The sequence below is a fragment of the Scyliorhinus torazame genome, chromosome 13 (genome assembly GCF_047496885.1).
Source record: "Scyliorhinus torazame isolate Kashiwa2021f chromosome 13, sScyTor2.1, whole genome shotgun sequence".
In the NCBI taxonomy this organism is placed as follows: Eukaryota; Metazoa; Chordata; class Chondrichthyes; order Carcharhiniformes; family Scyliorhinidae; genus Scyliorhinus; species Scyliorhinus torazame.
The window spans coordinates 146900067-146916571 of record NC_092719.1 but is presented as its reverse complement, the minus strand read 5'-3'; the positions used below and the strand labels follow the sequence as shown (position 1 = coordinate 146916571).

General features: G+C 40.2%; 1 protein-coding gene across 14 annotated transcripts in view; it reads right to left on the bottom strand.

The window, feature by feature from the left end:
• The window catches only part of foxp1b (forkhead box P1b), a 739458-nt gene extending 727680 nt beyond the window's left edge, over nt 1-11778 (bottom strand). For 7 of the 14 annotated variants that reach the window (XR_011934140.1, XM_072472250.1, XM_072472248.1 and 4 more), the window contains exon 1: nt 11496-11778. The gene's annotated coding sequence lies outside the window, so the exon portion shown is untranslated. Of the gene's footprint in view, nt 1-9703; nt 9823-11495 lie in introns of those variants that run through there. The other 7 variants (XM_072472260.1, XM_072472264.1, XM_072472251.1 and 4 more) reach the window with 5 other exon arrangements.
• Nucleotides 11779-16505: the final 4727 nt, after the last annotated feature.

Sequence of the window (16505 nt, the reverse complement as noted above, 5' to 3'; positions counted from 1 at the left end):
TTTCACCTTCCAAGAAATGGAGCAAATGGTAAAATAAATGTTTTGGTCAACAGTCCTTGCATACCTTATCAAAAAGTTTATCACCAGGTACAAAATAGATAGCCACCACAGGGCAGACATTGTTCAGAACCCTAAAAATAATAGGTCGCAACAACCCTCTTGTGAATGTGAAATTTTACTGTCAGACACAAAGTCACAACTGATTAGTGTCTGTCATGTTGGGGATGTCTTATAAACTCAGATACATAATCATGGCATTGTGAACTTGTCTATTTTATATTGTAAGTAGGTCTTGCAATCTGAGGTATATTTTGTGAGGGTGAAAACTCGGCCACGTGTTGAAGTTTTCAGGTATATCCAAATCACATGAGGTTGAAGGGCTATGCTGGAAGTACAGAAGTGGTCAAATCCTTTGGTTATTTTTTTTTAACAAATTTAAGAATGCCCAAATCATTTTTTCCAATTAAGGGGCAATTTAGAGTGGCCAATCCACCTACCCTGCACATCTTTGGGTTGTGGAGGCGAAACCCACGCAAACACGGGGAGAATGTGTAAACTCCACACGGACAGTGATCCAGAGCCGGGATCGAACCTGGGACCTCTGCGCCGTGAGACAGCAAGGCTAACCACTGCACCATCGTGCTGCCTTGGTTATTCTTTTTGATATAAATAATTGGTTAGCTCAGTTGGCTAGATAGCTAGAATGTGATGCAGAGTTATACCAACATTTAATGTAAACAAAAAGTAAACAAACTAATTGCTAATAGTTGGTTGAATGTCAACAGATATAATTAATTTTAACAGTCCTGTTGTGGAATGTGCTGCATACTCCGTAATATTCTTGCCACTCTATACACCAGTTCAATTGCTCAGGATCCTGCACCCTCATCCTTTCCTTGTCAAATCACTTTGTACACCTCTCTGGGAGGATGGGGTTGTTTTCCTAGAGCAGAGAAGGCTTGGGAGCGGGGGGTGGGGGTGGGGGGGGGGGAGGGGTGGGGGGTGATTGAAGTGTACAAAATTATGAAGGACATAGATAGGGTAGATAGGAAGAAACATTTCCCCTTAGTTGAGGGGGGTCAATAACCAGGGGGCATAGATTTAAGGCGAGAGGCAGGTGATTTAAAGGAGAGCTGAGGAAAAACCTTTTCCCCAGAGGGGAGCGTGATGGGAATATGGAACACATTATCTGAAAGGGTGGTAGAGGTGGGAATCCTCACAACAATTCAGAAGCATTTGGATGAGCACTTGAAATGCCACAGCATCCAAGGCAATGTACCACGTGTAGGAAAATGGGATTAGAATAGATAGATGCTTATTGACTAGTGCAGCCACAAAGGGCCTCTTTCTGTGCTGTAAAACTCTGTTCCTTCCACAGCATATCATTCTGCTTGAATTCAAGCTGGTGCAATTTTGGGAGAAAGGTTCAAACTAGTGCTTAATAAGCTTTTTATAAAGTTGCTGCCAGTTTTATAGTGTATTTTGCCTGCTTAATCTTCAAAACAATTTAAAATAATTTCATTTTAATGCACAATTAACTTGCACTGACTCTATCACAAGAGTACAGTAATCTACCCATTGCCAGTTGCTATATTCAATATTGTTCTCACTCATTTGATTCTTTCAATTTTATTCCCATCATCAATCTATGAATTATATTTCTGTTTTTATTTTGGAAGCACAAATTATTCTACTGCAATCTCCTATTCAAAGGCCTAGTCAAGAAATGGGATGATGATAAGCCACCAAGGGAAGAAACTTAATACCAAATTCAAAAAAGCCAAGTTAATCTTGAATAGTGACCAGTAAAAACAAATTAAGTTGCTCATTTCTATGTTCAGATGACTCAGGAAGATGTGGTTCCCAGAAGACATTTTGTAATATATATATTTATATATGGATATAAATGACATACACAGTGCAACATTTCTGTGAAGTCTAATTTCATGTTGCTTACAGACTCCAGTTTCCATTTCCTCTCAATAGACACAGCAGTCACATTTTAAAGTTTTTTTTTCTGCCTTTTCAAGTACAATTCCCATTAATTGCACTCAGCATTTTGTTATTTATATTATCATATCTTGTACACCTGTCTACTTCTAGCAAAATCAAACTACTGGATTAACAGGACATATTTTGATTTAGTAAATACATTGCTGTGAGAAAAAGCTCAGCTTCAAGCACAACTAGAGGTAGGAAACGTGATACATATGTGCTATGTACTGTAATACAATGGTTGTAACGTTTGTCGCTGAATGAGAGTATCTCTTCTGGTACACTACACTACAAATGTAATGATACATTTTACTACGTATGTGTAATTAAATTTACTGTTCAAGAACTGCAATACACTGTGACTGATTATCAAGAATGATTTAATCTAAAATTGCACCTTTGTTTCATTATTTATATACCATAATCCAAAACTCAAGATGTCCATTTACTGAGGTTTAAACCAAATGTGCACATTTGTTCTGGACAGATACTTATCGGATACTGAGCTTGTTGAATTAACACACTATGACTAGCAAGGAACCACAAGAGACAATGTGGCAAAAGCTAATACATTACACACACGCAAACAGCATTTTTATTAAGCTGTGCTGTCCCACAAATTGACTTTTCCAAAGGAAATATCATAATGAAAGCAACCTGCCAGCAATCTTATTCCATATGCATTCCATGTTTTAGTCATTTATGTGGGCTCTCCTGATCATTCAGTACATTTATTCAATAAGTAGATGAGACCTACAGACCAGTAAGGATCCACCCAGGAAGAAACAGGACCTGCCAATTGACATCACTGCCCCTGATTTAGCAAGGAGAGGTTCTGCTAGGGAAAACAGAACTAAGCAATGGCCCCCTGTTGGATGCTGGTAGAAAATACTTTGGGGTCTGGTGTGATATCTCTTTGACGTCCCAGTATTTGCTGCTAAAGCTCACACACTGTCAATTGCCATCATGAATAAAGAAGGTCAATCAGTGTCAGTAGGGCCATAACGTAGTAAGTAGACGAAAGAGGGGGACAAACTTGTAGGTAAATGTGTTCTCTTTTTCTTAAATTTTGTAAGTATTTTAGAATAGAAATTGTGTTTATAAATGTAACTACATTCAGGGGCAGCACGGTAGCACAGTGGTTATCATAGTTGCTTCACAGCTCCAGGGTCCCAGGTTCGATTCCCGGCTTGGGTCACTGTCTGTGCGGAGTCTACAGGTTCTCCCCGTGTCTGCGTGGGTTTCCTCTGGGTGCTCCGGTTTCCTCCCACAGTCAAGATGTGCAGGTTAGGTGGATTGGCCATGCTAAATTACCCTTGGTGTCCAAAAAAAACATTGGGTGGGGATGTTGGGTTATGGGGATTGGGTGGGAGTGTGGGCTTGCATAGGGTGCTTTTTCCAAGGGCCAGTGCAGACTCGATGGGCTGAATAGCCTCCTTCTGCACTGTAAATTCTATGATTCCATGATTCAGTCTTGCTGTCTGATTGATATGAGCTAATTAAAGCAAATATTTAGACATATGGGAATCAAAGGTTCTGGTGCTTTACGAGGAACTTCCAAATACCCAGGAAGCCTTCCCCAGACCCTTGTGGAGACATACACTGGATTGGTCACTAGGGTCTACAAGGATGCATCAGTGAAGCCTGGACCTGAAAAGACCTGGGAAAGTCCTCTCAAGGCACAGCATGGCCTAAGTCAGCAACTCCCAAAAGAGCTGTCAGGCTATATTTGGAAGAAAGTTAATCTCCTATGGGACCACCACTCGTTCTGTCCTACATTTTGGAGCACTTTGGGACAAAATCTACACCTGTGCAGATGAGAATTTCATCCCCATGATTTTAAATTTAACCTGAATTGCAAATAAATAAAAATCTTAAAAATTGGTTTCAAATGTCATTTTTGGCAAACAGGTTTAATGCAACTACTTGCTGCACAATGGAAAGTAAATGTCAATTTAAGATAAAGTGTTATATTCTTCTTTTCAAGGGGAGGGGATGGGAATTTGTCAAGACGAATGTGCAGAAAATGAGCTCCAAAGCTAAACTAAACCAAAATGAACTCACTGGTGTTAAATGAGCTTTAAAATAGTTAAACGCATTGTTTGATTAACCGTGTCTATTTGTTCCTGTGTTTCTAACCTTTAGATTTTGCTTGCAGCTAAACAGCCTTTTCAAGCATAAAGGTGCTTTTCAAATTACAAGCATTTAGCATTTTTTCATAAGCACAGGGGCTAGCTTTTTTTTAAAAATCAGGTGCCAATTCTATCAATCAAGTTGGTTGTGGGCTGGGACACGGTGTGTTAAATATTAAAAGCTCAGTGTAGATTCCGTCACCAGGTTAAGGCATGATTCTCTCCACTGCAATGTGAAGTGCAAACATAGGGCATGTGTAATCAAGGTTGTGCAGATTATTAATAAAATTACTGTAATGTATGTTACTTACTTTGAAGCAGTCAGGCAAAGATCCCTCAGCATTGTCCAAAACTAATACATTACTATGCATAGGCAAACTTTAAAATTAACAAGCATTTATGTTCCATTCCTTAACATAAATTTTTGTTTATTTAAAAAATATACACATCAATATCATGCAGTTAATAGAAAATATTTTCAAATTCAAATTGAACAGTAATGGACACTATTGGAAATGAGCAATTGCCCACACATCCCACGTTCAGATAATACAAAAGCTGGTGATTTACTTGAAAAGTTTATTATTTCCTTCCTTCCAAGTATTAAAAAAAAATTCAAACTAAAACAAATGTATTTCTTCAACTGATAAGACTAGAAATTGACACTGACTCACTGGACCAAAGCCATCAGCAGTGGACGTGTGACTGGCTCAGTGGTGGAGTAATGGCACATGACAACAATCATGGTTGCACATTACATTGTGTAACAACAATACTGCTAATATTTTGGTCAGGTTTGTTTGCCTCCAAAAAAAAAAATGCCTGTAAAAGCTAAGTATATTTTCAGTTTAATAATAACAACCTTTACTATTGTCACAAGTGAAGTCGCTGTAAAAATCCCCTAGTCGCCACTCTCCGGCGCCTGTTCAGGTAAACAGAGGAGGGAGAATTCAGAATGTTGAATTCACCTAACAAGCACGTCTTTCTGGGATTGTGGGAGGACACCGCAGCACCCGGAGAAAACCCACGCAGACTCAGGGAAACGTGCAGACGCCGCACAGATAGTGTCCCAAGCCGGGAATCAAACACTGGTCCCTGGCGCTGTGAAGCAACAGTGCTAACCACTGTGCTACCATGCCACCCTTCAAATATCACCTGTTACATATTGCTCTGAATACAGTGGTATTGTCTACTGGCCCAAAAATCAAGATCTCAGATGCCAAAGAGATTTTAGGTGACCTTGTCAGATATACCAATTAAGTCCCACAGGTGTGTTTCAACTTTACTATGAAGACATTCCAGCATCGTTTAGTATAATACAAACCATTTAAACAGTATACTTTCTGCCCTTACTTTTGTAATATAAAATCATTGGTACTGTTAATAAATAACTAATTAAATCCATTGCCTTGTAATATAGAGTAACCCAATCTCAATTTCACACTCTTCAGTGGAGTATAATTTACTGAACATAACATTTGCATATTTGATGAAGAACTAATCAGCTCAATAAGTCTGTAATTTAAAGTTCAATAAATTAGTAATTTAAAGTTTTATTTTTCTACAAATTAAGCAATATAGTTTGTAGGAATTCAGGCTCTTTCCTCCTCCCCCACTCCCACCCGCCTATAATCATTCACTGAGCTTGTTTTAGATGCACAGAAACAAAGTGTTAAACTTCTGGATCTGCTTATGTGAACCACCCTTAATATGGTAAGATTTTGTTAACATTGCAGAGCTCCTTAAAACTGCATCACCCACACAACTGTTACTACAGTTTATCAACAGTCCACAAAAAAATTATGTAGTCTCTTAAGGTGGAAAAAGAATACAATTCCAATTCTTTCCATTTTGAAGCTGTTAAAACTTCAATCATTGCAGCAAATGACATTCACTGTTTACGTTGGATCTGTAAGGCTGGCTGTCAATCACAGATAATGACAAAGTGCAATAAAATATAATATTTCTGTGTTCAAACTATATATGGAAAAAAGTTATTATGGCATATTATCATAAATGGACTGCCAGCCAGCAGGCCTTCTGGACAGTGTAAACAGATCGTGTTATGTTTACAAACACTCAAATTTGAACTCATTAGATTTTTAAAGAGGATTTGAATCACAATTTTAAGTGCTTTCTTTGTTACACTAATGGAGTTGTTTTTTTTAAAGCAAGAAAATTTGACAGAAATAAGCTTTTAGTCTACAGTTGGAACAATGTGAAACAACACTACAATCGAAGATGGAATGACATTTTTCTTCGTCTACTTTCAACACACTCCTCAGTTTCCTGATCAAAAAGCTGTCTGTGTAATAAACCAAATATGAATTTAAGACATTTGGAGGTACTCGTATACGAAATAGTGTTTTCTTTAAATCATACAAAATAATAGACTAAATCAATGAATTTAAACTGATCATAAGTGACTACATATTCTATCAAATAGGGAAAACCGAATAAATGATTCAGAATCACTTCTAGAGTTAAAGTGTATTGTTCTAATAATCTCAAAAATAAAACCACACCTTAACCCAGGAAGTCTACCGTCAGATCTCAGTAAACAACCATTTTACAGAATGAAAGTAATCAAATGGTACTTTAGCTGCAACTGCTCTCATATAAGCCTATTAGGTTTCACAGAATGTGCTGCTGGCATTCTGAAGTCATGCATCATTAACCCTTTCTCTATCAGTTCAGCTTGCATGCAAAAACTGAGACGTGATTTTTTTTTCATATTTGCATTTAAACAACATCCATGTGGTGTACCAAAATAAACTTATGGATGCAAAAGTAAGTGAGAAAAAAAAGTCACTGTTATTGATCTGGAGGAAATATAACTTCGAAAAATATTTACTTAATATATTTAAGAAGCAAAAAGAAAACAATGTATACAGGCTTTGTCAACATTTGAAAATGGTTTAAAACATATTCATAACGTTATCATTGGTTGACAAAGGCCATTGGCAAACAGTCAAACTGAACTATTATACAAAAACATCCTCTAGAGAATCTGGTATTCTTTTGGAAAGTACAATATATTGATCTGCAGATACAAAACCATATATCTACATCTTACTTTACATGTAATTAGGACTGTCAGCACTCTGCTAATGTACTGTTCTCAAAAATCATTAATTCTCCAATACCTAATGCCAACTTTATTCATTAACAGCCAATTACTTTTTTACTAGGGATTGCTTGTCCAGCAATTTTGTGAATTTATGTACAGGTATGAATACTGATTATTTGCCATAAAATGGCAAATAGCTGTTAATGCACATCCAGAATGGCAAAATGCATATTTGTCAAATATTAATATATTGATATTAATTTATTGATATGAATCCATATCAACTGAAATAAAGGATTGATTCATAATTTAAAATGAAATACCCTAAATTGCAAACTGTTCGGATTATCATTTAAAAGGATAACCAATCATATATGAAATAAGGCAACAATTATATCAAACAGCTCATACTTGTCAATGCATTACACTATTTCAAGTGTATAATTTGCTTCATTGTATACATGGTTCAGCATTGATGTAAATTATCAGGAGGTGCTACTGGTATGGCCAAATTGAATACATTTCTCTGACAGTTTACAGCTTGCAAGGTTTAAAATTTCCAATTGCTCCCTCAAACACAGATCTTCAATTTGCACAACTTTATTTAGTTCAGTCAAACTGTCCATAAGGTCCAGTATAACTGCAGTCCTTAATTGGACCACACAATTGATATTTTCTAATGTCAGTGTATGCTGTGACTCAAATCTACAGCCACAACAGTACAAAGCAAGTGACTCAACCACCGCAAAAGTAAAGACTCTGTTACTGATTGACAGGCTCAATATGCTCACCCCAATCCTAACAAAGCACAGCATTCTTGTCATTGTCATTCAGTTTTACTTAAAAAATCAAATTACTTTTAAAGAACACAGATAAATATCTTTAAAACAGCACTGCATTCCTCTTAAAGCTGGTGTGTGCTTAATTACTCTGTTTTGTTTAGCTGGCCTTTCTCAATTAATTTGTCAACTTTTTCCTTTACTCTCCAATTTATTAAGTTTTATAATTTAAAGTACACTAACACAAGTACACGAGGAAAGAGAAGTTCCTATACAACCTGTTACAAATATAGCAAATAGAGATAACTGGATATAATGGCTATTGACGGGAAATTGTGTTGGCTTTTGAAATTGTTTACACTTTGTGTGATTATAAATGGTGTCAATGTAAGAACATAATTCAGTAAATTGTATACACTTAATCAAATTACAGTCATGATATACTTCCATGGGTTTCACTTAAATATATAGCCATGAGGTTCATTAAAATATGCTTTCTCGTCACAAGAAATAGCTAGACTTTTATTTTAAAAAATCAAGATCATCAATATCTACCCATATCAGATTCACACTTACAGTTTTACATTTGTTTAAAAATCACATTGTGCATAGCGTTTACTTGAACTTCAAACTTAACTGGTGTCAGTCTCTTTCTAACAAGTAGATGAACTCTGGCTGAATATTGTCCTGTCATTTTAAAACAAAGACTCTGGCAAATTTCTACTGCAACTAAAACTTTACCAAGTCGCCAATGACACTATCCGTGCATGCTAAGTCTGGTTATAACTTTAGGTGTGGCATCATCTTTTTTCTGCAAAGGTGTATTTTGTCAGTGAAGCACTGCTTAATCTTTTGCAACCATGCTTTGGCAATAGGTAATAAAATTGCACTTCAACAGCATTATTCAACGAGAATCTACCGTCAGTACTTGGACCATAACCCCTTTCCTTAACGACACAAACTGGAACCCCTGAAATGCCCATAATAACTTTCCGACGTTGTTACTAAAATATCTTTATAAAACTGCTCAAGTCATTGTGTGTATATGCGCCTACACAGTCAGGCTTAGACAAAAAACTCCTATTCAATGCTTATGCCCCAACTTGTTAAGAATGGACTCGGCAGATGTGATACTGATGACTCAAATGTGGTGAAGTGGCTCAAGGTTGAATCTGGTCTTAACGCATAAACTTTTAAAGCTAATCTGAACCAGTGGACGTTCTAAGGTTGATACGAAGCAAGTGACTGTTCCCCCAAGTCCCACATTCCCCTTCTCCTCCTGATTTCCAGATTGGGTGGCGGGGGGGGGGGGGGGTGCTGCAGGCAGAGCACCCGGGCACACGGTTGATAGCCTCCCGAGAAGCGGACCCTTGACAACGGCTCAGCGCACACTTTGTTTGATCTGCAACTGCTGGCTTGATCTTGGTTGTCAAGGATCACTTCTTGCCGGGGCTCAGGCTGCTTACCTCAGTGCGATTTTCTCAGACACTGGGTAACCCACGATGAAGGAGGCTGAATTGCAGTATTTTTGTTTTTAATAAACGCCCCCCCCCCCCCCCCGCAACCCGGAGCCCCCACACCTTCGAGGAGATGAGGTGACCAAAATAACAAGAGGGGTCTTATTAAGAGAGACAGAGAAAGTGATCTCTAGGTCTGACGGGTAATCTTGGCTGACTTTTGTCATTTCTACACTTTGTGATGAAATTGTATGTAATAAAATGCAGTACCTTGCTCCTACCGACGCTGTCCTCTCTAAACTCCGCTGTCAAGACACAAAAAACTCATTGTCCGCCCAGCAGCCGCCTAAACTCGGCGAAGTCAAGCGAACAAACTTCCAGTGAGCAGCTGAGTGAGAGGAACCCCGCGGGCGGAGTTGTCGAATACATGTGAAGAATTTTTTTTTTTTTTTTAAAGAAATATATCCAGATATATGTTTGTTTATTGAATATTGGTGTTCAAACTGTAAGGTTTTTGTTTGATTCTGTGGTATTTACTGGTGCAGTGAGAAAGTGTGTGAAGTGGCCGAGCAGCCACAGTCTGTCTGACAGGAAAGTTTTGAGGAAGATCTGAGTAAACACCGTCATCACCATAACAAAAGAGCCTCTGGACTCCGCGGCTATTTGTGGCGCCCCCGCCCCACCACCCCCTACCCAGCTCTATCTCTCCTTTCATCAACAACAAAAAAGTTAAACAAACACGAAGTTAACAACAAAGTCGTGGAGGCGCCAGCTTCAGCTCCCGGGGGCTGACAAAACAATCCGCCTGGCACTCGGTGGGGTTCGGGTTCGCCCACTGCCCCCCCCCCCCTCCCCCCGTCCCTCCCCATGCTGTGTCAGGGGCTTTCAAATTCACCCCCTCCCCTCCCAAACATCCCCGTATCTGACACCTCACCCTCCCGAAGTCTGAGGGACATTGAGGAGCGAACTGCAATTCCCAGTGGGAAAAGGCATCTCCCAGTAAGAGTTGGGGGGGGGGGGGGGGGGGCTGGGCTGGGGTAGGTGTGTGTGTGGGAAAAGCTGCTACTTGTTTCGGAGGGTGATATAGGTGGAAACTTCTTCTCATCCTCGCTGCTCGGCCGTTTGGTCTACCGAAAATACAACTGCCCAGTAAGCAGCAATGCGTTCTTCCTCAATCAAACAACAGGACGTGTTTTTAATCAGCCAGCACCTTCGGGTTTCTTACTTTCAATACCGGAGCTTCCCGCGGCCAAACCTGAAGAAAGTGGCGATGAAGAAGTGTATTCGAGTTTCACTGGAAAGCAGGAGATGATACATTGCACTAACTTCATACAGTAGCCACCACCCCCCCCCCCCCCCCCCCTCAAATCAATACGTTTCTGACACACAAACTCAATACACAATGCAGGACTAAAAATATCATTGGACTAATGTTGAGACCCTTGACTACCCCCGTAAATTCGATGACCTTCCTGGGTGATCCGATACTATCACGCCCATGCGTCTTTCTGAAAGTACAGGATGCCTTTTTTAAAAGTGACAAAAGTTTCAAGAGTTCACCTTTCCCGTGCGGTTCACACTGTGTGTCTCTTTCCCCCACCCATGGTGCCCCAGAAGAGAGGAGAGATCCCTTGTCAAGTCTCCGTTGACCTGCCCATTTAATCCTCAATAAAGGAAGAGAAACCTCGCGCAACTCAACTCCCTCAAACTGACCATCCTGATTAATAACCTCTCGCTAAACAAGCCGGGGACTCCCACACCTCAAACTCTCTCACACACAAACTGCTGCCGCCCCCTCCTCTCCGACGCACACACACCACCACCCACCCATCTCGGTCAGCAGCAATTGTGTGTGTGTGTGTGTGTATTGGCAGTGCAGATTGTTCAGTTCCGAGTCGAAACCCACTTTGACAAACAATAACCCCCCCCCCCCCCCCCCCGGCCGCCGTTTAAAACACCCCAAACTGCACGTGGGGCTTTGCAGGAAATCAGAGTCAAGCAGAAAAGAGTTAACCTGAAAGCGAGCAGGGCAGAGGGAGAAAAGAATCAAATTCAAACTCACCAGTTGGTGCTGCTTTTAGATTGTTGGGCAATCAGGAGATAATTTGACCCTGCAACACACATGCGATTGTGTACCAGAAAAGCATGCAACAAGCACACAATAAATAACAATATATTACTCCGCTCTGGCACTACGTTGTGGAGCAGCCGCTTTCCAAAGACACAAAAATCCTTCCAGTGCAACGAGGAAGCCGGATCAAACTCGCACTTGATCAGATCCCTTTGCTATCCTCCCGCCGCGCGTCCCCCTTCACTTTTCATTATTCACAATTCTAGCGAACTTAATGAGCTTTTTTTGGAGTGGTTGGTTTTTGGGGGAAGGGGGAGGGGGGGGGGGGGAGATACAAATCGCGGAGTTGGATGTTGTTATTTTTTGCTGCAAGCTGCCCCCTGACGTCATATCCACCTGCTGTGTAAACAACATGTATCAGAGAGGGGGGAGAGAAAAAACTGCTGTGTGCGAGGCTCCGAGCTGCATGGGAGCAAGTTTGGCGTCAACACCAAATAAAAGGAAACATAAGTCCCCCCCACCCCGGTCTCATACGGGCTCTGGAGGAGCTCGACCCAGTGAAAGTGATTGTGAAAATGTTGAAAGTGTGTGTGTGGGTTATATATATATATATGTGTGTGTGTGTGTGTGTGTGTGTATATATATATACAGAGAATTGGGCCAAGCAGCTCAGCGACTCCGAGAGGCGCTCCCGCTCCCCTCGGCTCCCCTCGGCTCGCCTCGCTCGGTGCTCTCTGGCCAATGAAGGCAGCTGGGTTCGGGAGGTGAAAGTTCAGCAAGAGGACAACCCTGTCAGGAAGTAGAAAGTGTCAATCTATAGAGTGCCAACCCTACTCTTATCTACTTCACTGACCATTTCTCTCCCTCTCTCACACACACACACTAAACAGGGACAATCTGCGAAAGTGCCGATCCATTTCGTGCCATATCGTATTCAGCAACTGCGGGGGCCACAAAGTCCCCCAGCTTCATTTATTATTATTATTATTTACAAAGGAAGGGCAGAAATAGCAAAAGGAAAGTTATGTTGGAAAGGGGTGAGATGCGGAGGGTAAAGTTTGTAACTTGCAATGTATGTCACCCTGTCTTGTTAATGGTTTGCTGTGCGCGTCTAGTTGTAATATCTCAGCTCATCGGCGTATGGAGAGGATCCTCTTTGAAATGATTGCCTGGGTTTGCTCAGCTCTGAAGTCCACCATAGCCGAGTATGACACCAGTCCTCAAACCTTTAGTCTCTTTAAGAGCCATCTTCTGATACATTGTGACTCTGCGGATTACTGGAATTGATATATAACTCTTTCTGAAACAATCGAGCACACGAAACTGCGACAGATTTTTTTCCTTGATAGCCTTATAATAAAAACATTAATTACGAACCCGATGGGGCGATTTTTCTTTTCTTGAAAAATGCTTGCGAATCGGTTCAGTAGTCCAATTAACACTTCTAGAACGTAACATTAATCTGCAATTTAACTGAAATCTTTCTGAAACCTTGCGTGTCCTTGATCAAGGACTGAAATGCGGAGATATAAATTTATTTATAAATGACGCTTAATTTATTACAGGGGCTATCAGTGGCCGTGCTGAAGAGTGGCGGATTTCTCTCAAGTCTCCGTTCTGCTGAGAAATGGATTTGAGCAAATGGAGAGCCTGGAACGCCATCCCCTGGTAGTAAAGCGTCGGAAAACGCCAAGGAGAAAATAATGCATGTACAATGGCAGCATTATTTGAACGCGATCCGATGCAGAATTAAATGGTACAAAGTTAGGAATATTGTAAATATACCACGCCTGAAGGCGTTATGGTTAAAATAATTGAACAGAACAAAAATCAGATATCCGAGTCTGAATCAAATTATACCATTGTCTCATTTAGGTTTAATCCCAATTATACAAGAAGCGATTTTATTAATATCATTAATATAGATACATTGACAGAACGGGCTACAACCAGTCTAAGGCAATCCAGATGTGTGCATAAGAAGAGCCTTAACACCAAATACCTGCACAACGGTTAGAACTTTGAGTCATTGCAGCGAAAGCCCGCGGTTCTTCCCAGCTGTGTAAATATCAGTCCATTGTATACAAAATAAACTGAAATCGCTCATTGGCAACAAGGTGGAAACCGAAAATCGTTGGGATATTTTCCTGCCCTAACGAATAGCTTCAGTAGACAGTAACCCGGTTCGCCCTAAATTCCCTGCAGTTTCCCTGAATCCTCGCGGAGCACATTTCTAACGCCGTCTCCGGCTGTGCGATCTTGTCCCCAAAGCCGCGAAGAGTGCGCCGGCAGTTCTTTCCGAATAACCCCCACCGTCAAAGTTGGGTGAAGGTCCGCGTAAATCCCGCTGAACCGTGGGGACGTTTAGCGGTTCCGAATTCAGGCGGTTGGACTTGACCATGAAATGCAAAGTTGAAATCACGGAGTAGCGACAAAACAACGAGATAACAATCAACAAATCTGGGGTGCAGTCTAAACGTTCAACTTTATTGCAAAGTGAACCCAACTGTAATTTCTGAATACCCTCTGTGCGTTTCGCCCCGAAATCTTTTCTAAAAAAGCAACTTTCTGATTTACTAGCCACATTTTCAACTCACTTAATCGTTGCGTAATTAGGTTTTCTCTCTCCCAATGCTGTCCAGCATTATCCCAATTATGTCCTTAAATAATAACGTTCAATCAGATTTTTTTTAATGAGAAAGATGCCGGTTTGGTGTATTTTTTACAGCATTCAGATACACTTTAAACATTTGATGGATGAGTTTGCAGATTTTATCATATTACCCGGAGGATTTTTCCTCCTGAAATCACTTCATTTTTATTTCAAATCTTAAATCTCAGTGAAAAACTATTTAAAACTCGGATAAATGGAGTTTCGCGCGATATTTCATCCCAATCACCGTCTCCGTGGTCCTTACGGTTGCAAAGTAATTGAATTGCATTTCAGCCACGAATGTTGTTAAGATTTTATGGAAAGATTAATTTATTTACTAAGCATGGTGTCGATTCACTGTGTGCCACATTTGTAGTATTTTAGAGTGGTTAACCTCGCTGTGTGCACCTCAGGGAGTTAAGACGGTTCAGAATAACCTTGTGCAGTCCGAGTTTACCTGACCCCTGGCTCTGTTAACGCTTGTGTTATTCCTCACAATTATTGTTGACAATATCACACTCAAAGTGTGCATCGGAGGGAGCATTTTAACTTTTGTAAAGGAGCGCCGACAGTGTCGGGCATTACTGAGGAGTCCACTATGAAGGTCCAACTGTAGAGCTCTTCAGCTGTACACTCACTCACCTGGATCGATACTCACTTCCGGACTTGAGAATTTTGGCTTCTGTGGGCTACCCCCGTGATTGGCGTCGATATATATATATACAAATATAGTCCTTTATAGGTATAGGCTCCTTAGTAGTGCCGTCCCCGTTAGTGGTATAGCTAGTTACTTATTGGTAATTCATCAGTATGGGCTTTTATCTGTGCAGTCAGTTAGCGGGATGGGCGCTCAGCTGCACTGTCACCCAAATATCGGTCCTCAGCCCTGTATTTCACCACTCATAAAATTCATGCTTCAACAAGGACGGGTTCACTTTTTAAAATGTATTCACTATTCAACCGATAGACGCGATTTAGACCTTTGGTCGATAGTAACACGTGTGGACAGCGTGGGAATCTGTGATCACACATGCAATGCAAGGGAGAGAGGTCAGGTGGACGGAGACTGGAGTTCAGTGTTGGACTTCCGCCTAACTCACTCCTCATTCTTTTCCCTTCCTGTTGGCAATTTGTTTAGTATTTCTCGAGGTCGTTTTTTGTAAAACTCACTTTGAATTTAGATACTTTCTGTGTTTTACCCCGTGACAATTTACACTTTGAAGGCTTCTGTGGTGTTACCCATTCCATTGGCTGTTGGTTCTAGATCAGTCACATCGCTTGCTTCTTTATTTCTCATCAATGAATAACAGTTCACACGTCAGCCATCCATGCTCTTCTGGCCAACTGGAGATGCTCAGGATTTTTCTTATATCTGTATTAGAGAATGTGCCACTGAGGCTAAAGCACCCATCCAAACATGTATGTTTCATATCGTCCTGCATCCAATTGGGAGCACAAGAGGGGATAATGACTGCTGGGCTACTTACAGGGTAGGCGTGGAAGTTGGAATCTGTAGAGACTGGTGAATTTGCAGTGCACAGTGTGTTTTTCTTTATATTTCCTTGTATGCAGAGGATTACAACCACACAATATAAATAATGTGGCTCCAAACTTGATGTCGACGTTTGTCCATGTAGTGAAAAATATTCCTCAGGATTTTGAAGCATCTTATTGCCTTTGTTCCAAGCATTCTTCTCATATTCTTTTAGTTTTCCCTCAATCCTAATTCAGGTCTCTTCCATTGCTACTTGCCTGTCTGTCAGAGGTAAACTGATCGTAAATAAATAAAATATAAACCCTCTCCCCCATAGCAAACACCTCTCGTTGACTGAAAAAGTACTCGTAAATTTGAGGAAAGATGTTCAACTTTAGACATCAGTGACATCTAGGGATAATTTCACACAATCTAGTGGGATATGAGAAGCAAAACATCACTGAAATGCAAAAAAAATCTCACTCACAATCAAGTTTATTTAATGTTAAAAAATAACAATTATCATATGCATGTATAATCAGCAATAGAATTTGGAGGCTAAAATTAATTCTAAGTGCTGATATAACCTCATGAATTAGTGGAAATACACAACTTGCTAATGATCTGATGTTAACCTTTCTTATCTCTTCCCAGAAACTGATAGAGTTGATGTGTATTTCTATTTTTATTCTTTTCAAAACCTGAAAATTTTTATTTTGCTAACCATTTTCTTTTGTTTTACGTTTCCTCGGGATTCAATTGTATATTGCTTGTTTATATTTTATTTTTCCAATTTATTTTATTTTATTAATATTATCCTAATTTGCTTCACCCTTACATCTTTAATTTGTTCCTTTAACCTATTGCTTTATCA